Genomic DNA, 25,175 nt, shown 5'->3' with positions numbered 1-25,175 from the left:
ATGCTTTTTATACACATAGAAAATCCATGGTTAGAGGATTTTCCTTTTATTGGTTCTTTTCAGTTATTTATATGTTTCCTTCCTCGAAAAGTTAAATAGAATCAATTTAATTTTCCCCTCTCTTAAAGTAACTGCTTAAGGGATGCTTCCAGTTAATTGTTTCCATGACATTGATTTGAATGAGATGGAATTACCATACATATATAAATACATAGGAGGAATATGCATGCTTGGATGAAAGGTATGTTGTATCATCAAAAGAACTTTGTGGTCTTAAGAAATAAGTTCTCATCCTTTTCTCGATGACACTTTTATGACTTAATTTTATTTAAAAAGTCTTATTTTCTTATTTTTCTAAACTACAAAACAAAATGGTTGCATTAAATGATTCCAAGGCTTTTCCTAGTTCTATATCAATGATAATCATGAAAATGTTCATGCTATATTAAGTTCTATATAAAAATATTGATATCAGTTATCTTTGAAGGTATATTTATTTCCCATAAGCCAATACTAATATATGAAATCAGTAGCAGAAATTCTATGTACATATTTCCATCAGGATATGATAAGAAAGCTTCAACAAGAACTTGCCCAAAAAGAAGAATCCATGCTTTCACAAAAGGCTTTGGAAATGAAGCAACTACTGAAGATATATCAAATGGAAAGTGAAGTACGTATATAAAAATTCCGTGATTTGTCATTGACTAATGAAAAGTGTTTTCACTACGTCACTTTTGTTTTTACCAATATTATATTTTGTACCTGTCATTTAAACTGAGAGAACAAGACTTGTATCCATTTATATGATTTCTATATTGGGATAATTATTTTCACTCATAATTTATATCTATCATCACAGAGGGATGAGATTTTTTTCTAAGTAAGAATAAATAAATCATGTATATCTTTTGTATATGTAAATAAACACACACACACACACACACACACACACACACACACACACAGACACACAGGCTGCTTGATGGAAATAGGAATAGAACTTTGCATCTGGATAGTTTTGGAGTTTTCCTAGGGGAAGTCACTTAATCTTTCTTAGCTTCTTCAACTGTAAAATAAAGATAATAATACTTACCTTCCAGAGTTGTTGTGAGAATCAAACAAGAAAATAATTGTAAAGCTCTTAACACAGTGCCCGACACATAATAGGCACTTAATGAATGTTTGTTTCTCTGCCAGAAACAATATTTTCAGTTATTTATAAAAGTAATCATTGTCTCTTATATTTTGACAAACACTTCCTAATGTTGAAAAATAGTTCTTTTACCTGCTTCACTTCAGTATAATGGTATTTACTAAGAAATGGTTTATTACTGGTTTCAGTCCTTTCAAAACTTAATCTTTCATATTGGTATGCTTGAGAAATATTTCTAGTTTTGAAATAAGTATTGGAATGGAATAAGTTCTGTTTCTCAAATCACTTTGTTTTCCTTATCCCTCATTCTCTTTATTTTCCTCCCATTCCTTTTGGACCACAACGATTAAAATATTAACTTTCACAAAAGCCTTTGTTTTCAAGCTGGACTCTAGGAACTAGGTGTGGACTAAACTTTATAAGGAATAGCAAGGAAGCAATAAATCTTTGTCCATATGGATTAACTCAGTTAAATGGAATTCAGGGCAAAATGGTACCAAACTTTAAGCGATAAATAAGAATCGGGTGAAAATTATTTGTTCAATTATTAGTCCATCAATTAGTGAATGTCAGTTCTGTGAATTATATTGACAGGTTCTGACTAGCTTACCAAGATCGTGAGAAATCCATGCTCTCTTGTCCTTGAAGAATGTTCAGTCGGACTTGAAGCCAATGCAAAATAGGAAAAGCTCATACAATTTATCATGTAAACAAGCACCAAATAGCTTATTATATAAGGAAGTAATTTAAAAGAGAAAGAGTGAAGGAGAAGGGAGGGTAGGGAGACACAAAGGAAGAAAGGGGAGAGAGAGAAGGGAGTCAGAGACAAATCACTTTGCTTGGAGATTTGCTTTTCCAGAGGCTAGTCACTTTACCTTAAAACATGTGTTTATCGCTCAGAGTTTTTCATTATATAGCTTTATAAACTTGAGGGGGCAGCTAGGTGGCACAGTGGATAGAGCACCAGCCTTGAATTCAGGAGGACCCGAGTTCAAATCTGGCCTCAGACACTTAACACTTCCTAGCTGTGTGACCCTGGGCAAATCACTTAAAACCAGCCTCAAGAAGAAAAAAAAAAAAAAAAAAAAAAAAAAAAAAAAAGAAAAAAAAGACCAAAAAGCATAACCTTGATCATTGTACACAAGACATCTTTAGTGTAGCGTGTTGGTTTGGAAGACCCCAAGAAACATTCTTAAGGCTGTGATCTACACTAATGAAGTGTCCAGTGCTACATATGTAATTTCAGGTGTATGTGCCCATGTAAAATGAATTAAATATAGTGACATTTGGAATATATAAATGCAATAGTTTTGTCTATGAAATGGACTACTACCTGATGGACTAGTAAAATTTATATTAATAGTTAAGTATAGGCATCACTAATTCATAGATAAGGATAAGATTATGATTTCATTTTTAAAGTTGAAAAGTTTGAAACATTTTGGAACTTTTATAGTTGCAGGAATCTCAGGAACAGAAAAGAGAGACACAGCAGTATAATGAGTTAGAAGAGCATATGCAAAAGTAAGAATTAAAGCATTTTTATATTTTACTGCTATGACTAGTTGTAGAGCAAATCAAAATGATAAATATATTCATAATACAACATCATGCAATTATTTATTTTAATTCCTTTCTTTCAATGGGAAAGGAGAATAATCTGCTTAAGTATAACTTATTTTGAGATGAATAAATAAATAAATTTTAGTCAATACTGGGAATGTCAAAAGTGCCTTGGGCTCCAATCAGAATATACCTCCCATAAAGGGAGAAATGAGATGAGAAATGTAGCTGTAGGAAAGCAGATTTTGGAGGACATGTTTCAGAAAATACTGGTTTTCATGTTGTCAGTTTACTCAAGTGCTTTACTTTGACCATTTTTGGAAATCAAAGGATAAGCTATATAAATTACTGCTAAATATATGTGTGTAAATATTGGGCGGACACACACACACACACACACACACATACACACACACACATATATATCCTACCACCAAATCATGAAAATGTTATATATCTGACTTGTTACTTGCTGTGCATCCTGTGCTAGTTGTTTTATTTTCCACAAAGTTCTCTAAAAAATATACATTGAAGAGCTGTTACAGATACAAACTGCTAGAAGGAATTTCCTCATGAAGAATTCGCTATTCCAATAAAAAGTTCCTATCTTACTGCACCTCCCTTCCAAAAAAAAATGTCCTTTCATAAAATATCTTAACTAACTCTGCCTTATCAGGATTTTTTCCCCAGGAATAATATATTTTTCATAGCCAGTTGTAGTGTAGCGTAATTTATAGGTTTGAAAGAATTTCTGAAGGATTATCAAAATACAGGTTTCTTGCAAAGTTGATCTCCAGAAACAATCAGAAGAGAACTGAGTTTAGTGGGGAGAGTTCAAATCCTGATTCTGACATATACTGACTGTGAGCCTGAGTCACAGTCTGAACCTCTCAGTGCTGGCAAGAAACTTAAGAAGACTTGAGCTTGCAGGTTTGAATAGGTAGACAGTATCTTCCTACACCAAGGAAATCACAACTCCAAATCACAGAGATTTTTAGATCACAATGTTTTAGGAAAGTGTCTTAAAATAGATACATATTCTTGTCTAAATATGTCATTATATATGAAGATAGGACTGGATATATACAAATAAAAGTTTCTTAGAAGGAAGTGCTGTTTTTCCTGATATTAATATCCCAGATTCCAAATTCTCTTTGCCTTTGATCTCCGTGCATTTGCATATTCCACAATATGGAATATACCTCTTGCAAATGCCTAGTTCTAATCAAAACTCACCCCAAAAAACACTTAAATAAGACTTTCTGTATTCCTTTTTTAATTCCTTTTTGCAGTTACTTTGTATTTACTCCAAATATACTGCATTCACATGTTTACCTGTGCATGTTGTTTTCATTCTAATTAATCCAAATTGGAGCCTCTTTTACTTCTCTTTAAATCTATCTTCCAGGCTTTGCAAGTGAGATCTTGAACTTTATAGGAAATTATTAAAGTAAATTAATTTTAAAAAGTTCTTCAAAATTTTGTGACAATTATATTTACTTTTGTAGATTTAAAATGGAATGTGCCACATTTGAAAATTCAGGAGAGCAAGATGAAAACATTTGGGAAACTATCAATTTCTGTTTTGTAAGTCATCTCTGGGATTTAGTTTTCCTCATTTTAAAAACCTTTTTGTTTTCTTTAAGTGGTACAATATGGTAAGAATTTTAATTGTAAAAAATCCAGTTGTTAATGTAATATGATATTCAAATACAATTCACATTGATTTGGGATGCTGGTGGTGTTAATCATTGTTATGGGAGAGATGAATTTTTTTCTCTGTATAATTATTAATATTGGCATCACATCAGATTATTATTTGATGCCATAACTTGGCTTTCTGATTGGATACACTGAGGTTGGGTTTGCAAAGATGGAAAGAAACAATTTTCTAAGAGAAATAGGTGGTTTCTAAAAAACTTTTTGAAGTGCTGAAACATTTAGGGGCAATATCTGCAGGGCCTCTTAGAACAAAGAGCTCTGCTACAATCCTAAAAATAAAAATACTACACCAAAAGATGACTACTAGGCAGAAACAATTTGAAAAGAGTATTGCTTTAAGAGATTTTAAAATGACAAAGCATAAATAAAGCAATAGTTTGATTGCAAGGTGATCACTATTGCCGTTAAGAAAGTTCATAATGTAAATTGATGTAAAAGTTAAAGATTCACTCTATAAAACAGGACTTAAAGTGATTTAAGAGAAGGAAGTTATAGATTTTCAATACCTTCTACCAGTAAATGAATTAAAACACTTACAATACAATATTCTCCATACATTATTTTTCTATTTTAGGGAAGGAAAGATTTTCCTCCTCCTGGAAAAATGACTAATAAATGAATTCATCTAAAGCTACTGGGTTATTTTTTTAAGATTCTAGTATTTGATGATATTGAGACATTTCCTCAGTTCTGATATCTACCTAAAGTAAGGGGAAAGCCCTAAAGAGCTTTTATGAGATAACATTTGCAAATTGGTGCTATGGTGTACTGGTACTATACATATACTATATATGTGAATTGCAAAACTCTTCCTTATCAAGAAATGCTAAAATTCTCATCTTGGGAACTTAGGCTCCCTTTTAAAATATCTATGATAGAAACTTGCAGAATGTTTGGTTAAGCCCTCAATATCTCAATAAGCATCCTTTATCTCTTTTGTAATACTTCCTCTCCTCCCCTGAGAAACCCCAAGTTTATATTTACCCTATAAAAGGTGTGCTTATGATGTTCTTTCTGGAACTAAGTCAGCTATGAGTTAACTCTCTCTCTTCCCATAACATCTTCCTACTATACCTAACTCTTTAGACTGCTAAGCTTTTCTATGCATTTAGCCTGCCATTCAAAAGGGTACTCACAGCTTATAGCATATTCCTTTAATGGCTTCTTCCAAATACCTTTCTTTGCTAACTCTATTGCTCTCCCAAATCTATTTCTATTTCTATTTACCCCTCCTGGGGCCAATTTCATCTTTTTGTTTTGTCATAAATTCTTCTCATAAATAAAGATACCTTTTGGCAAAGAGAATGTCCTTGTGAATTTTTCACATGTACCTTGGATTTGGTATTTCATATTACTCTCTCAACCCATCCTTATTTGTTTAAATAATGACAAGTGACTACTTAGAAATATTTTATTTTACTGTCAATTAACTTGTTGTCCTGCAGTTCTCATCAATATTTCTCAAAAATAATTGATTTCTTAACATTCTAAGTTTCCCAAAAGCAAGAGATACAATGTTAGCCAGGAAAGGGTTTTGGAACAAGTAACAATGGGAAAGTTTCCACAATAGAACTTACAATTACAATTACAATTAACCTGGAGAAAGGTGGAAAGAAATAATGTTTATTATGCAGACTTTATATAAAAGCTAGTAATGTAATTCCATGGTTTCATCCTATCTTTGAAGTGTCTAAATGTATTTAAATAATTAATTTAGGAAAAACATTTTGGAGCTGTCACCTTTCTTTTGTGTAATTAGCTGAATTGATATTTTATAGAAACATATTCAAGACCTTAGAAGACAATTGGACGCAGCATTCTCAAAGTTTATGCAGTTGGAATTAATGAATAAAATAATTCAAGAAGAATCATTTTCTAGCAAAAGTCTGCAAAAGAATAATGACAAGCTGGAAAGGAAGAAAAGGAATTTGAAGAAGTTAATGTTAAGTATCATTTAGAAATACCTGAATTAAAACACAAGGAGAACTGGACATTAAGGAACAACTAAATAACATCTTACTATTCTTACAGGTTACTTTATCAATTTAATGATTTTAAAATATTTCCATGTAAGTGAAGGTTTTTGTGGGGTTTTTTTCTCTATTCTAAATCCAGAATCTTTTTCTCTGCCTTCTTTAGCTTGTCTGCTCTCTCTCCATTAGCTTGGTATCATGATTTTTAAAAAAGAAAATAGGCTTTTAATGTGAATTCTGAAACCAACTTATGCTCTTCCCTTGTCAGCAAATGTTAAAATGCTCATGCTGGAACTTCGTTTCCCAGACTGCCTTATTCCTTTATATTTCCCTCCTCCCATACATGGTGTGAGCCCCTTTAAGGGGAGGGTTGCTCCTCTAAAAGATGTGCTTCTGAAAAAGATTTTTTTTCTCAATTCTTTTCAGGACTATGAGTTACTCTCCACTTCATAGCATCTTCCTTCTAATGGCTCCTTACTTATTATTTATGAGTTCCAATAGGGAACACATCTGTCTTTTGTTAATTCACATAATAAATAGCATAACTTAGTAAAATGTGATGGATATCTTATTTCAATTCTTCCATGTCAAGAACTGAATGCTTATTTTGAAAGGATTTTTATTTACCAATTCTGGTGTCTATTTTGCCTTATCAACTTTGAAATGATAAGTGAAATAACCATATATCATTTGCTAAAAACAAAACTTAAAATTTACAATTTAAAAAATTGGAATGTGAGTTGCTTGTGGGGTTTTTTTTCACCAAAAGTTTTAATTGTAAGAAAATTTTCTAGTGGATTCTGGAGTAATTTCCTTTCAAAATTATTTCTTATTCAAAAAATTTTATGATCTAAAATATTAGCACTAGAATGAACTAGTGAACTAACATGCAGTAGAAATAGTTGTCTTCTTTTTAAGTTCAAATTTAATTTGCCTGTCCTTGTCCTTGAGTTCTTTTAAAGTTAGAACTTATTTTTATGAAGTCAGAATAGTTCTTTAACTATTTTTATAATTAACTATTAACTATTATTATAATAGATCTTTAAATCAGAGACGTAATTTAAATATAAACTAACAGAATATGGTAACAAACATGTTATAATTTTCAGGTGAGAATCGGACATTTTATGTTAACTCTTTCCTTTGTTTTCCATTTGATTTAAAGCCTGGAGCTAAACGAAAATTGATTGAAAATTGTAACACTAATGTTGTACCAAGTTGTAAAGTGATCCAAATATTTTGGAGAGCAATTTGAAACCATGCCCAAAGGACTATAACATTTTGCATACGATTTGAACCAGCAATACCACTAGGTTCGCATCCAAAAGAGATAGAAAAGGAAAAGGACCTAAATATTCAAAAATATTTTTATAGTGACAAAGAAATGGAAACTAAGGGAAAGATGGTTAATTGAGGAACAGCTGAACAAGTTGTGATATGACTGTAACAGAATATTATACCATAAGAACTCAATAGCAGACTGATTTCAGAAAAAACTTAGGAAGACTTAAGATCAAGAGAACATTGTACATAATATTGCACAATGAGGAACTCACAATAACTTAGCTACTCTCAGCGAACAATGATCTAAGATAATTCCAAAGAACTTAAATGAAAAATGCTATCTACCTCTAGAGGGGAAAAAAAATATCAAAGCATAATTTTTTAAAAATTATTTTTCTTAGGGTTTTTAAGGAGCTTGCGTTTTCTTTCACAATATGACTAAAATAGTTTACATCACTGCACGTGTATAATCTTTATCAAATACTTTCTCAATAAGGGGGAAGAAGAGAAAGACCTAAAATTATTTTAAAGAGGTAAAAAATTGTTTCTATACATAACTGGAAAAAATTTAAATTTGCTCAAAAAAAGTAAAAATTAAAATCTAGTATGGTTCAAAAGAAAAATAAATGAGAAGACAATTCCACCTCAAATATAGTAAATTGCACACATTTTCATACTTTTTATTACAGTGTATTAGTTACACTGACTTTTTCTTCTTTAAAAAAAATCCATCATATGGGAATGGCTGTATGGGACAGGGATAGGGAGAGACACTAAAGGCACTAAATATAATAAAATAAATTTAAAAATTTTAAAAAGATCCCATGGCCAAAACTGTAAAACCAATCAGATAATGCTCTGGTATTCCTTCCACACAAATTGTTCATTTCTCATATCTATGCATTATGTGCTATTTCTGCTGAAAGGATTCTGCCTCTTGCTAATAAACTTTCCTGTCAAAAGTCATAACTGACTTCAAGGAATTTTGTTCTGGTTTGTTCATTTCTCTACCCTTTACTTCATTACATGAACATGGTAATTTTGTGGCATGCTGAAGAAATGCCCCAATTGCTTTTTACTTTTCTTTTTTACATTTTTAGTCAAAACTCTATAGCCTCCATTCAAAGAAAATAGCAAAGGTAGAGTTATTCCTAAGGAGAAAGGTGTTTGTTAAAATTGCTATTTAATTTTGGAACCAAGATTTGAATTGTGGAAATTTTCTGCCTTCCTAATTGTTTTTAATTGTTTTTATATATTTTCAATCCTTGAGAACATCTTGAAACTATGTTAAAAACTAAAATAGAATTCAAAACTTAGATCAACTCTAAAGACATAACTAAGTTGACATATATTGATATACACAATATATGAGGAACTAATACACAGGACCAAGAGGTGTTCTCAAATGAATGGGGTCAATGAATGTAAACACTCAAATAGAAATAATATACCAAATCACTAATAAAAGAGATGAAAATCAAAATAATTCCAAAGTTTCACTTTACACTTAATTGGACAAGATAGTGCTGGAGAGATTTTGGAGAGATTTTGTAAAATAGGCACCCTATCACACTGTTGGTGGACCTGGGAATTGGCCCAATCATTGACAAAAGCAATGTGGAATTATGCTAAGAAAAAATGGCTAAAAAATAACTCACACCTATTAAAATGACAGAAAGAAAAATGAGATATGCAGGAAGAGATGTGGAAAAATTGGGACACAATGACAGTTGGTTCATTTGTGTTGGGACCAATTCAACCATTCTGGAGAACCATTTGCCCAAGGGCTATTTCAAACTCTGCATACCTTTTGACCTAGCAGTACCACTAGTTCTGTGTCCCAAAGTTAGATATCTATCTGTTAGATAGGCATGTTTCTTGTGGTGGAAAAAATAGGAAATTGAGGAAATACCCATCAATTCAGTAATGAATTTGTGGCATTAATAGTGCTATATGACAACCAAGAATGCCCTAGGAAAGATTTACATAAACTGATGCAAAAATCACGTAAGCAGAACCAGTAACAAGGTATGATGATGAATTGAAAATGACTTGGCTATTCTCCGCAATATGATCATCTAAGACACTTTCAAAGGATTTAATGAAAAATAAAACACCAGAGAAAGAACTGGTAGAATCTGGATGCAGATTTAAGCACTTAATTTTTTAAATTTTTAATGATCTGTATTTTTTTTTGCAACATGGCTAATAAGGAAATGTTTTCTATGACTGCATATATAATCTATATAAAATTGTCTCCTCAATGTGAGAAGAGGGGAAGGAGAGAGGGAAAGGATTTAGGACTCAATTTTAAAAATACAAATGTTAAGGACTGTTTTTACATGTAATTAAAATATGTATTCACATATATACATATAAGAATTTTTAAGTGGCTAAAATGTCAGTATTTAACCCAGAGAATCCATTGCTAGGCCCATATCCCAAGGAGGTCAAAGATAGAACGGTCCCATATAAATCACAGTGTTTATAGCAGCATTATTTGTAATAGAAAAGAACCAGAAATAAAACAGATGCCCCTTGGTTGGTGAATGGCTTGTGCCCTAAGAATGACTAGAAACAATGAACAACTATGGATTTAATTATTTTTTCCTGGTTCAGCCCTGGCTTCACATCTGATTTAGTCTTTCATTTCCAACTGTGTTTTTGACATTTCGACCTGGATATCAATGGATACCTGACACCTTACATGGCCATAACTAAATTCAGTATCTCTGCTCCCAAAATCTCCCACATTCCAAACTTCCCTAGTCCTGTTGAGCTCAACACAATTCTCTTGAGTTACCCAGACTCACAACCAAAATATTAACCTTGACTTCTCTTTCATCTTCACAGTCTGTTGCCAACAAGTTTTAACTTTGCAAAACTTTTCATTTAAGCGCCTTCCCTCTGACACAGTTACCACGCTAGTAAAACACCTTATCACAATATAGCTGGACTATTACAATCACCTTTTCATTTGAGTTCCCTGCCTCATCTACTCCCTACTCCCTACAATTATATAAATTGTTGAATTAATCTTCTCAAGTTTTACTGTCACCCATAACCTAAATCAATAAACTCCACAGTGGCATCCTATCAACTCCAGGATTAAAAAAAAAACAAAAAAAACAACCTACCTCTCTGACATCGAGAACCTTTTATAACTGCCCCTTAACTTCTCCAATTTGCTTCTACATTCTAAGAACTCTGATCTGTTGCCAATGATGATCTAGCTGTTCCTTGAAAAAAAAAAAAAAAAAAAAAAAAAAAAAAAAACCTCTGCTCACAACTCCAGGGATTTGTACTTCCTGTCCATGGCTGGACTGGTCTATTTCATCTCTGATTCTAGACTTCCATCAAGTTCAATTAAAATATCACCCCCTTATAAAAAGACTTTATTGATCCCTCTTATTGTCAGATCCTTCTCTCTGTTGATAATCTCCAATTTATTCTGTAGATATCTTGTTTGTATGCAGTTATTTATATGCTCTCTTCTCTATTACCCAAATTCAGGGACTGTTGTCTGCCTTTCTTCATATTCCCAGTATTTATCACAGTACCTGATAATAGATGTCCAATAAAAAATTATGGGCTGATAATTAAAAGTACATACAAAATATATTAACAAGTACAAGGTTGGGTTTTTTTTGGGGGGGGGGGGTGAAAGAGAGTACTGATGGTGGGATAAAAAAAAGTGCTTCACTTAGAAAATGGAACTTAAGAAGTCTTAGAAAAAATAAGGAATTCTAAGAGGCAGAAGTGAAATCATAGGATTTGCCTGTGGCCACATGGTTACAAAGACTTGGGTTCAGTTTCCAACCTTAATATATACTTGTTCATTGAGCCCATCAGATTCATTTAAGATGTGAATTTAAGGGGCCCAACTCTTAAGGCTTGAAGTTGTGCACTGCCATTATAGATTTGCTTTGGTAGAGTGAGTCTCTCAAGTTCTGTATACCAAAGAGGCATAATCCCCCCCCAAAAAAAAAACAAAAAACCTTAAACAAATGGTTAAACTTCTTTGCTACTGGTGATATGAAGTTAGGAATACAAGGATCTTGGAAGTGGAACAGTGATCTCTAAAATTTCTTCTTTCAAGGATCAAATTGTAAAAATAAGAATTTTTTAACTGTCCACCTGCTGCTATTCTTCAATCTTTTATTCAAACAATCAACTCTATAGCAATTAACTTAAGAAATTTGTGGATGGGAAGCATGGGATTTTTACAAAATATGGGAAGTTAAGGATATGAGCTACTTCATTTTTAGTCTATTACTAAAGTATGATTGTTCAATTTACTAAATAAAGGAGACAAGTAGAATTAACTTCAAGGAGAGATGGCACAAAAATGAGGGAAAATAATATAAATTAAAAGACAATATAAAATGTGTATAGCAAATGTATATGCTAACACTGAATGTTTTAGGTTACAATGACATCTGGTGGCAAGATTTTCAAATCTATACTAAAATATTTAGAAACCATTTTATTCATGAAATCATATATAGAAGTTTTGAAAATATGAAAGACCAGAATCATACAATGTAACAAAAGATTTTTCACTATTCAACTCATATTGCCAGGTAAGCAATTTAGAAAATTTGGACAAAAGAATCAGACTTGAAAAAGATTTCTCTGGCGATATGGCAACCACATTTTTATCTGTTGAGCTTTCTTTAAAATTCCTTCAATTCAACTGAAGCTTTCATTCAAGCCACTTTATATAAATGCCACAGTATGTGAAAGTAAATCCAAAAAGTGCTATATACAAAGAAAGTAATATGACCGATTGTGGTTTTTGTAAATTGCTTATAAGTTCAGGGTAACTTTGTTTCCTCCTAAATGATAGCTTCCACTAATATGGCATCTTCCTCCTTCCTCAATGATTTCTCTTTCACTGTCCTTTGTCTTACCCCGACCTCCTCACCTGGGAAATTCCAGTTCATTAGCTCTTCTACCTCAATACACTAACCTCAAAGAACTCATATACTCTTACTTGGACTAGGATTTCATTCAATCACTAAATCTCCATTTAGTCCTGATACATCTAGCTATCTAGAATGTCTTTACACCTGAAGCTTTTCCTGTGAAAAACGGAATCAATTTAATTTTATACCCATACCACATCGCACCAATCTTCCCCCTTCAAAGTATGACTATGATCTCTCAGTTCATAAACTTGCAAGTTTGCAATTAACTTTGACTCTCCCTCCCTTTTCGTATTCCATCCCTCATACCGGCATGTTATTAATTCTGCAGATTCTCTAATGTTTCATATAACCAATCCTCTATATTTTTGCAAAGAGTATCCATATTTTAGGCTTCCATACTTGAATTACTATAATTTATACTCTCTTTATTGAGAATACCATACATCACTACCAAAACAATGTGTTTTTTTTTTTTTTTTACAGTCTTCAGCCTGACAATATTATCGTGATCAATAAAGGAGAAAGGAAAGAGAATAAGCATTTACTAAATCCCTATATGTGCCAGGAATTCTGCAAAGCACTTTATAAATATCTCATTTGATAATTATCATGACCCTGGGAATTGGATACTATCATCTTCATTTTATAGTTGAGTAGACTGTACAGTCTATAGTTTTCTCACTTGTAGACAGCAAACAGAAGTGATTAGAAAATGGCTGAGCATGTATATGAACTCAGGTAACCTAGCTGCCAAGAACTTAAAGTAGTTACCTCTTGCAACTCTCTCAAATACAACTTATCCAAGCCTTCAAGGCCCAACAAGGCCTTGTTAAGTTAACAACCTTAACCAAGTATTTCTTTACACCACCGCATAGCCCATCCTCCCCAGACAGTCTTGCTCTGCTGATGCTCACACATATCCTGCTCATCTACATCTGTTCATAATATTCTCTCTACTTGGCACACTCTCTCAATTATTTTCCATTCCCTGAGGATCAAGATCAACATTCACTTTCTCCAAAAAAGCTTTTCCAACTAGCACCATCAATTAATCAACCAACAAGCATGTATTAAACATTTACCACGCACATGATGCTGTACCAGGCTGGGGGATCCAAAGACAAAAACACAAAAGACTGCTTCCTGTAGGTAATTACAAAAAAAATAGACAAAAAAGATGTGTTTCCTAAGGGAGACAATGTAAATAGATATAAAATAGAGAGTAAACATAACGTTACTTTAGTTGTACAAATAGTAATTGCAGGTATTAGAAAGACTTCACATAGAAACTGTGCTGAAAGAAGCAAAGAATTCTGAAAGGCAGAAATGACAAGGGAATGAAGCACAAAGAGGGAGACAGACTAGCCAAAGGTGGAGGGGGGAGATGGAGTAGATTGAGTAGCCCAATGCCCAGCAGAGCTAAATATACATAAGGAAACAAATAGATGTTCATTGGCTGAATACTACAAGTTCTATGTCTGAAGGTTTCAACATTTATTTTTTGGCATGAAGTCACATGGGATTTTTAATAAATACTTGCTTGAAGAATTTTCCAATATTTCCCATAGTAATACATATAATGATTTTTAAAGCATAACAGAAGCTAACAAAAAGCTGCTTGAGAAAGGAGGGGAGTGACATGGTCAAGCCTGTGCTTTAAGAAATCACTTTGTCACCTGCACATAGAAAATGGACTGGAGACAGAGGAAGCTGGAGTTAGGGACAACTATCAAGACTATTGAATGGACATTTACTTAGTTTCTAATTCTTTGCTATCACAAAAAGAATTGAAAAATGAGTAGATGCCCATCAATTGAGGAATGGCTGAACAAGTTGTGGTACACAATGCGTGTTAAGCAAAAATAAATTAACTTCCGGGTCAAGATGGCAGTGTGGAGGCAGACAGCTGCTTGAGCTGCGCACTTTCTGTCAGCATTTACTTCATGACAAGCCTTGGAATTAATGCTTGGCCAGGAAAAAACCCTACAAATAATCACCAACAGAAGACATCCTTGAAATTCGCCAGAAAAGGTCTGTGTTTGTTTGGGGGAGGGGACAAACAGACAGAGTGCAGACTGAGGGCAAGCAGCCAGAGCAAGGCAGGCAGCTCACACAGCTCAGACCTGAGGGGGGAGGGGTGCGATCTCTTCTCCAGAACGACCTTTAACCCAGTGTGGATACCCCTTCTTGGCAGTAAGGCAGGATCAGCAGAGAAAGTGTAAACACCGGAGGTGAAGAAAAAAAACTCAGAAAGCTAGCGTGTCTTGGGACCCGGCCATCCCCACCCCCACACACAGTGACTCAACATGTTCTCAGAAGCTCAGAGCAGAGACACAGTGCATCCATCACTGTCCTGTTAGCTCCTCGCTGCTGTCTCCCACAGTCTGTAGAGAAAGCTCGCTTACACCATCCAGCCCCAAACCCCCACCCCAGAAACAGACCAATTGTTTCTCTTGGCAATTTGTTTTCTCCCATTCCCGCTCTGACAAAAGGAACAAAAAATTTAAAGGGGCTCTAACCATTGACAGCTTTTGTATGGATAGAGAGCAGAGTTCAAACCCTAAGGAGACTAAAAGCAGACTGTCTCCAGAGGAATCCCCTAAGGAAGCTATGATCTGCTCCTCAATACACAAAATTCTCATAGAGGAAATCAAAAAGGCTCTATGAGAGCTAGAAGAGAAATGGGAAAAGGAAAGGGAAGCTTGGCAAGAGAGTCTGGAGAAGTCATCCCACACATTTAAAGACAGAGTGGATAAAGAAATCAAATCATTGGAAAAAAAATATAGTGAATTGAAAAAGGTAAACAACTCCAAGGAAAACAGGATTTGTGAGTTAGAAATAGAAAACAGCTCTCTAAAAGATAAAATTGATGAGATGGAAAAAATTCCATAGAAGATAAAAACTCAATTGGACAATTACAAAAAGATATAAAAAAAGACAGTGAAGAAAATACATCATTGAAAATTATAATCGAACACGTAGAAATGAATGACTCCAGGAGAAACCAAGAAGTAGTCAAGCAAAACCAGAAAAACAAAACAACTGAAAAGAATGTCAAGTACCTTATTGGAAAGACAATAGACTTCGAAAACAGATCCAGGAGAGACAATTTGAGAATAATCAGACTCCCTGAAAAATGTGACAAAAAAAAAGAACCTGGACACTATTTTCCAGGAAATTATCAAAGAGAACTGCCCAGATGTTTTGGAAACACAGGGTAAAATAGACATTGAAAAAATTCATCAATCACCTACTGAAAGGGAAGCTAAAATCCAAACGCCAAGAAATATAGTGGCCAAATTCAAGAACCAGCAGACAAAGGAAAAAATATTGGAAGCTACTAGAAAAAAGTAATTCAGATATAGAGGAGCCACAATAAGGATAACCCAGGATCTAGCAGCATCAACATTAAAGGAACGAAGGGCCTGGAATATGATATTCAGAAAGGCTAAGCAACTTGGCAAACAGCCAAGAATAACTTACGCAGCCAAAATGAGCATCCTTTTCCAGGGAAGAAGATGGACATTTAACGAAATAAATGAATTCCATCTATTCTTGATGAAAAAAACACATTTCCACAAAATGTTTCATCTTCACATACAGAACTCAAGAGATTTCTAAAAAGGTAAAAAGAAATCTTGAGGACTATATTTCTGCCATCAAGATATGTAAAAAACACATGTATAATTTGTCCTAGAAACTAGAGGTGGAAAGGAAATAATATCCTAAAAAAGGGTAAAGTGGTGGTACTATATCTCATGAAGAGGCAAAGGTAACCTATTATATCTCAGAGAAAGAAAGGAGAGGGATGAACATAGTGTGTATCAATAGACATATTAAGTTTATGGTGAAACTTCTTCCACTTCATTGAAAAGTGAGAGGTAAGGAGTAAGATAAGGGGAAGGGAACACAGAAATTTCGAGGAAAAGGGTAAAATAAGGGGAGGAACTTTAAGGTGGGGGAGAGATCCTAAAAAGGGAGGGCTGTGAAAAGCAAGTGGTGTTCACAAGTTTAATACTGGGTAGGGGGGTAAAAGGGAAGGAAAGGGGAAAAGCATAAGCAGGGTTAATAGGATGACAAGCAATATAGAATTAGTCCTTCTAACCATAAATGTGAATGGGTCAAACTGCCTCAAAAAAAGGAAGCAGTTAGCAGACTGGATTAGAAGTCAGAATCCTACTATATGTTGTTTACAGGAAACACACCTGAAACAGGGTGAGACATTCAAACTAAAAGTAAAAGGGCGGAGCAGAATCTATTATGCTTCAGGCAAAACTAAAAAAAGCAGGAGTAGCCATCCTCATCTCAGATCAAGCAAAAACAAAAATTGATCTAATTAAAAGAGATAAGGAAGGGCATTGTATCCTGCTAAAGGGCATCATCAATAATGAAGCAGTATCAATATTAAACATATATGCACCAAGTGGTGCAGCATCTAAATTCTTAAAAGAGAAATTAAGAGAGCTGCAAGAGGAAATAGATAGCAAAACTATAATAGTGGGAGATCTCAACCTTGCTCTCTCAGAATTAGATAAAGCAAACCACAAAATAAATAAGAAAGAAGTCAAAGAGGTAAATAGAATACTAGAAAAGTTAGGAATGATATATCTTTGGCGAAAGCTAAATGGAGACAGAAAGGAGTAAACTTTCTTCTCAGCAGTTCATGGAACCTATACAAAAATTGATCATATACTAGGGCATAAAAACCTCAAAATCAAATGCAGTAAGGCAGAAATAGTAAATGCATCCTTTTCAGACCATAATGCAATCAAAATTACATTTAAAAAAAAGCCGGGGGAAAATAGACCAAAAAATAATTGGAAACTAAATAATCTTATACTAAAGAATGATTGGGTAAAACAGCAAATCATAGACATAATTAATAAATTCACCCAAGAAAATGACAATAATGAGACATCATACCAAAATGTGTAAGATACAGCCAAAGCAGTAATAAGGGGAAGTTTTATATCTCTACAGGCCTACTTGCATAAAATAGAGAAAGAGAGGGCCAACGAATTGGGCTTACAACTAAAATTGCTAGAAAAGGAACAAATTAAAAAGCCCCAGACAAAGACAAAACTTGAAATTCAAAAAATAAAAGGTGAGATTAATAAAATTGAAAGTAAAAAAACTATTGAATCAATTAATAAAACTAGGAGTTGGTACTATGAAAAAACCAACAAAATAGACAAACCCTTAGTAAACCTGATTAAAAAAAGGAAAGAGAAAAAGCATAGTATGGCAGAAACTAGGCATGGACCCACATTTAACACCACATACTAAGATTAGATCAAAATGGATCCAACATTTAGGCATAAAGAACGAAATCATAAATAAATTGTAGGAACATGGGATGGTTTACCTCTCAGACTTTTGGAGGAGGAAGGAGTTTGTGTCCAAGGGAGAACTAGAGACCATAATGGATCACAAAACAGAAAATTTTGATTACACCAAATGAAAAATTTCTGCACAAACAAAACTAATGAAACAAGATTAGAAGGGAAGTAACAAATTGGGAAAACTTTTTTACAGTTAAAGGTTCTGATAAAGGCCTCATCTCCAAAATATACAGAGAATTGACTTTAATTTATAAGAAATCAAGCCATTCTCCAATTGATAAATGGTCAAAGGATATGAACAGACAATTTTCAGATGATGAAATTAAAACTATTTCTCCTCATATGAAAGAGTGTTCCAAATCACTATTGACCAGAGAAATGCAAATTAAGACAACTCTGAGATATCATTACACCCCTGTCAGATTGGCTAAGATGACAGGAACAAATAATGATGAATGTTGGAGGGGCTGTGGGAAAACTGGGACACTGATGCATTGTTGGTGGAGTTGTGAAAGAATCCAACCATTCTGGAGAGCAATCTGGGATTATGCCCAAAAAGTTATCAAAATGTGCATACCCTTTGACCCAGCCATACTACTACTGGGCTTATACCCCAAGGAACTACTAAAGAAGGGAAAGGGACCTGTATGTGCCAAAATGTTTGTGGCAGCCCTTTTCATAGTGGCTAGAACCTGGAAGATGAATGGATGCCCATCAATTGGAGAATGGCTAGGTAAATTATGGTATATGAATGTTATGGAATATTATTGTTCTGTAAGAAATGACCAACAGGAGAAATACAGAGAGGCTTGGAGAGACTTACATCAACTGATGCTAAGTGAAACGAGCAGAACAAGAAGATCATTATACGCTTCAACAATGATACTGTACGAGGATGTATTCTGATGGAAGTGGATATCTTAAACATAGAGAAGAGCTAATCCAATTCCAATTGATTAATGGTGGACAGAATCAGCTACATCCAGAAAAGGAACACTGGGAAATGAGTGTAAACTGTTATTTTTACCTTCTGAATCCAATTCTTCCTGTGCAACAAGAAATTTGGTTCTACACACATATATTGTATCTAGAATATATTGTAATATATTTAACATGTATAAGACTGCCTGCCATCTGGGGGAGGGGGTTGGGGGAGGAAGGGAAAAAATCTGAACAGAAGTAAGTGCAAGGGATAATGTTGTAAAAAATTACCCATGCATATGTACTGTCAAAAAAAAAAGTTATAATTATAAAATAAAATTAAAATTAAAAAAAGAACATAAGAAAAAAAAAAGAAAAGTGAGAGGGAAAGAGTAAGCTAAGGGGAAGGGAATACAGAAATTGTGAGGAAAAGGGGTGAAATAGGGGGAGGAATTTTAAGGTGGGGGAGGGACACTAAAAAGGGAGGGTTGTGAAAAAAAAAGTTGTGTTCACAAGTTTAATACTGGGGAGGGGGGTAAGAGGGAAGGAAAGGAGAAAAGCATAAGCAGGGGTTCACAGGATGGCAAGCAATATAGAATTAGTCATTCTAAGCATAAATGTGAATGGGGTAAACTCCACATAAAGAGGAAGCAGTTAGCAGACTGGATTAAAAACCAGAAACCTACTCTATGATTACAGTAAAGGCACCTGAAGCAGGGTGATACATTCAGAATAAAAGTAAAGGGGTGGAGCAGAATCGACTATGCTTCAGGTGAAGCCAAAAAAGCCATCCTCATCCAAGCAAAAAGAAAACTTGATCTAATTAAAAGAGATGAGGGCATTATATCTTGCTAAAGAGTAGCATACATAATGAAGCAGTATCAATATTCACACCAAGTGGTGCAGCATCTAAATTTTTAAAAGACAAATTAAGAGAGCTACAAAAAGAAATAGACAGCAAAACTATCATAGTGGGAGATCTCAAACTTGCACTCTCAGAATTAGATAAATCAAACCACAAAATAAGAAAGAAGTCAAAGAGGTAAATAGAATACTAGAAAAGTTTGATATGATAGATCTTTGGCAAAAGCTAAATGGAGACAGAAAAGAGTACCTATACAAAAATTGATCATACACTAGGACATAAAAAAACTCAAAATCAAATGGAGTAAGGCAGAAATATTAAATGCATCCTTTTCAGACCACAATGCAATGAAAATTACATTCAATAAAAGGCCAGGGGAAAATAGACCAAAAATAATTGGAAACTAAATGATTTTATACTAAAGAATGATTGGGTGAAACAGCAAAACATAGACATAATTAATAACCTCACCCAAGAAGATGACAATAATGAGAAATCCTACTAAAATGTGTGGGATACAGCCAAAGCAGTAATGAGGGGAAGTTTTATATCTCTAGAGGCCTACTTGCATAAAATAGAGAAAGAGAAGGTCAATGAATTGGGCTTACATCTAAAAATGCTAGAAAAGGAACAAAGTAAAAACCTCCAGACAAACACGAGACTTGAAATTCAAAAAATAAAAGGTGAGATTAATAAAATTGAAAGTAAAAAAACTATTGAATTAATTAATAAAACTAAGAGTTGGTTCTATGAAAAACAAACAAACAAACAATAAAATAGACAAACCCGTAGTATATCTGATTAAAAAAAAGAGAAGAGGAAAAGCAAATTGTTAGTCTTAAAAAAGAAAAGGGAAAACTCACCACTAATGAAGAGGAAATTAGAACAATAGTTAGGAGCTAATTTGCCCAACTTTATGCCAATAAATTCGATAACTTAAATGAAATAGAAGAATACCTTCAAAAATATAGCTTGCCCAGATTAACAGAGGAAGAAGTAAATAGTCTAAATAGTCCCATTTCAGAAAAAAGAAATAGAACGAGCTATTAAACAACTCCCTAAGAAAAAATCCCCAGGCCAGATGGATTTACATGCGAATTCTACCAAACATTTAAAGAACAACTAACTCCAATGCTATATAACCTATTGGAAAAAATAGGGATGGAAGGAGTCTTACCAAATTCCTTTTATGACACAGACATGGTACTGATACCTAAACCAGGTAGGCTGAAAACTGAGATAGAAAATTATAGACCAATCTCCCTAATGAATATGGATGCTAAAATCTTAAATAAAATATTAGCAAAAGACTACAAAAAATCATCCCAGGATAATACACTATGACCAAGTGGGATTTATAAGTGGGGTTTATACCAGGAATGCAAGATTGGTTCAATATTAGGAAACGATTAGCATAATCAACTATATCAATAACCAAATTGACAAAAAATCTATGATCATGTCAATAGATGAAGAAAAAGGATTTGATAAAATCCAACATCCATTCCTACTAAAAACACTTGAGAGTATAGGAATAAATGGACTATTCCTTAGAATAATCAGGAGCATATATTTAAGATCGTCAGTAAGCATAATATGTAATGGCGATAGACTGGAACCTTTCCCAGTAAGATCAGGAGTGCAACAAGATTGCCCACTATCACCATTACTATTCAATATAGTACTAGAAACACTAGCCTTGGCAATAAGAGCCGAGAAAGAGATTCAAGGAATTAGAGTAGGTAATGAGGAAATCAAACTATCATTCTTTGCAGATGACATGATGGTATACTTAGAAAACCCCAAAGACTTTGCTAAAAAGCTATTAAAATTATTCAGAACTTTAGCAAAGTTGCAGGATACAAAATAAATCGACCGAAATCCTCAGCATTTGTATACATTACCAACACAGTGCAATACCAAGAGATACAAAGAGAAAGAGAAAATTCATTCAATATAACGGTCCATAGTATGAAATATTTCGGAATATATCTACCAAAGGAAAGTCAGGAATTATATGAGCAAAATTACAAAACACTTGCCACAAAAATAAAGTCAGATTTAAATAATTGGAAAGACATTAAGTGCTCTTGGATAGGCCGAGCGAATATAATCAAGATGACAATACTCCCTAAACTAATCTATTTATTTAGTGCTATACCAATCAGACTCCTAAGAAACTATTTTAATGACCTAGAAAAAAATAACAACAAAATTCATATGGAAGAACAAAAGGTCGAGAATTTCAAGGGAAGTAATGAAGAAAAAAATCAAATGAAGGTGGCCTAGCTGTACCTGATCTACAACCATATTATAAAGCTGCAGTCACCAAAACCATTTGGTATTGGCTAAGAAATAGACTAGTTGATCAGTGGAATAGGGTAGGTTCACAGGGCAAGATAATGAATAAAAATAGCAATCTAGTGTTTGACAAACCCAAGGACCCCAGCTTCTGGGATAAGAACTTTGACAAAAATTGCTGGGAAAATTGGAAATTACCATGGCAGAAAATAGGCATTGACCCACACTTCACACCCTACACCAAGCTCAGGTCAAAATGGGTTCATGACCTAGGCATAAAGAATGAGATTATAAATAAACTAGAGGAATATAGCATAGTTTACCTCTCAGACCTGTAGAAGAGGAATGAATTTATGACCAAAGAAGAACTAGAGATCATGATTGATCATAAAATAGAAAATTTTGATTATATCAAATGGAAAAGTTTTTGTACAAACAAAACGAATGCAGACAAGATTAGAAAGGAAGCAATAAACTGGGAAATCATTTTTACCAAAGTCAAAGATTCTGATAAAGGCCTCATTTCCAAAATATATAGAGAATTGACTCTATAAGAAATCAAGCCATTCTCCTATTGAAAAACGGTCAAAGGATATGAACAAGCAATTCTTCGACAAAGAAGTTGAAACTAGTTCTAGCCATATGAAAAGATGTTCCAAGTCATTATTAATCAGAGAAATGCAAAGACAACTCTGAGATACCACTAAATACCTGTCAGATTGGCTAGAATGACAGGGAAAGATAATGCGCAATGTTGGAGGGGATGTGGCAAAACTGGGACACTGATACATTGTTGGTGGAATTCCACATACATCCAGCCATTCTGAAGGACGATTTGGAACTATGCCCAAATAGTTATCAAACTGTGTATACCCTTTGATCCAGCAGTCTCACTACTGGGCTTTTATCCCAAAGAGATCTTAAAGAAGGGAAAGGGACCTCTATGTTCAAGAATGTTTTTGGCAGCCCTCTTTGTAGTGACCAGAAACTGGAAACTAACTGGATGCTCATCAATTGGAGAATGGCTGAATAAATTGTGGTATATGAATATTATGGAATATTATTGTTCTGTAAGAAATGACCAACAGGATGATTTCAGAAAGGCCTGGAGAGACTTACATGAACTGATGCTGAGTGAAATGAACAGGACAAGGAGATCATTATATCCTTCAATACTATGATGATCAATTCTGATGGACGTGGCCATCTTCAACAATGAGATGAACCAAATAAGTTCCGATAGAGCAATAATTAATTGAACCAGCTACATCCAGCAAAAGAACTCTGGGAGATGACCATGAACCACTACATAGAATTTCCAATCCCTCTAATTTTGTCCGCCTGCATTTTGGATTTCCTTCACAGGCGAAATGTAAATGTATACTATTTCAAAGTCCGATTCGTTTTGTTCAGCAAAACAACTGTTTGTTCATGTAAACATATATTGTATTTAATTTATACTCTAACATATTTAACATGTATTGGTCAACCTGCCATCTTGGGGGGGGAGAGGAGGGGAAAAATTGGAACAAATGGTTTGGCAATTGTCATTGTTGTAAAATTACCCATGCAAATACCTGGTAAATAAAAACTATTAGATATGAAAAAAAAATACTATGCATTGATCCATAATCAGAGTCCACAGTTTTGCTTCTGGATGTGTATGTTACTTTCCATCACAATCTTCATTGTTGAAAAGAACCAAGCCCATCACAGTTGATCATCACATAATTTTCTAACTATGTAGAATTTCCTCTTGGTTCTGCTTGTTTCACATAGCATCTCTTCATATAAATCTTTCCGGGCTTTTCTAAAATCTACCTGTTCATTATTTGTAGAATGATATTCCATTAAATTCATATACCATAACTTGTTCACCCATTCCCCAACTGATGGGCCTCTTCTCAATTTCTTGTTTCTTTCCACCTCAAAAAGGGCTGCTACAAACTATTTTGCAAAAGTAGGTGTTTTTTTCTCTTTTGTGCTCTCTTTGGGAAACAGACCCAATAGAGACACTGATGGATAAAAGGGAATGCAGAATTTGATAATTTTGGGGAGATATGGTTCCAAATTGCTGTCAAGAATCATCAGATCATTTCACAATTCCATGAGCAATGCATTAGTGTCCCAGTTTTCCCACAGTCTCTTCATCATTTATCATCTGTTCCTGTCATTTTAACCAATCTGAGAGGTGTATAGATACATCACTATTGTCTTAATTTGAATTTCTCCAATCAGTAATTTTAATATGATTAGAAATGGCTTTAATTTATTCATCTGAAAACTGGCTGTCCATATCTTTTGATCACTTATCAGTTGAGGAATGGTTCGTATTCTTATAAATTTGAGTTTGTTTCTATACATTTTAGAAAGGAAGCCTTTATCAGAAAAACTGGATAGAAAAAAAAATGTTTCCCAGATTTCTGCTTGCCTCCTAACCTTGTCTGCATTGGCTTGCTTTGCACAAAAACATTTTTTAAATAACAGCTTTTTATTTACAAATACATGCAAGGGGTGGATCCAAGAATGGCAGATTAAAAACAGGAACTTGCCCACCCTCTCCCTGAGACTGCTTGAAATTCCTTTAAATAATGTCTCTAAACAAATTTTAGAGACTTAGAACACCCAAAAGAGAAGAATATTTTCTAGCTCAGCAGAAACTTGGAAGCAGCTTGGAAACTCAGCAAAAAAGGTCTGTGACACCAGAGTGGGAGTTCTGGGACAGAACACAACAGGACAGGACACACATGCAACCCTGGATCTAGCCCCAGCCCAGCCCAAGCCTGACCTCTGAATCAGCAGCAGTACCAATAGTTTCCAGGTGTCTCAGCCCAGGCATACCAAAGAGAATTTAGAAATATGGTATTCTTATCCTTCCTGGTAATCCCCAGAACCTTCTTAAGACAATTCAAATGGAAGCAATTCAGTCTTCTGAAAAAGGGTTTTAACAGCCTAAAACAGTTAACTATAAGGAGGAGAAAGATGCCATGAAGCATGGGGGAGGAAAGACTTCTTCAGGTGGAGTATTACAGACTAAAAGAAAGATTTTGTGGAAAATATATACTATGAGGGCATGTTTTATAGGGAAACTTAACCTTGAGCATTTGATATTCATAA

General features: G+C 34.1%; 1 long non-coding RNA gene across 1 annotated transcript; it reads left to right on the top strand.

Annotated features, from left to right (window-relative positions):
* Positions 1-593: 593 nt before the first annotated feature.
* LOC141543064 (uncharacterized) lies at positions 594-6,309 on the top strand. Its single transcript, XR_012482316.1, has 4 exons — positions 594-673; positions 2,613-2,680; positions 4,228-4,306; positions 6,220-6,309. It is a non-coding gene; the product is annotated as an uncharacterized LOC141543064 (long non-coding RNA).
* Positions 6,310-25,175: the final 18,866 nt, after the last annotated feature.

This window comes from Sminthopsis crassicaudata, chromosome 5, assembly GCF_048593235.1.
Source record: "Sminthopsis crassicaudata isolate SCR6 chromosome 5, ASM4859323v1, whole genome shotgun sequence".
NCBI classification, from domain to species: Eukaryota; Metazoa; Chordata; class Mammalia; order Dasyuromorphia; family Dasyuridae; genus Sminthopsis; species Sminthopsis crassicaudata.
This window is presented reverse-complemented; position numbering and strand designations above follow the sequence as displayed.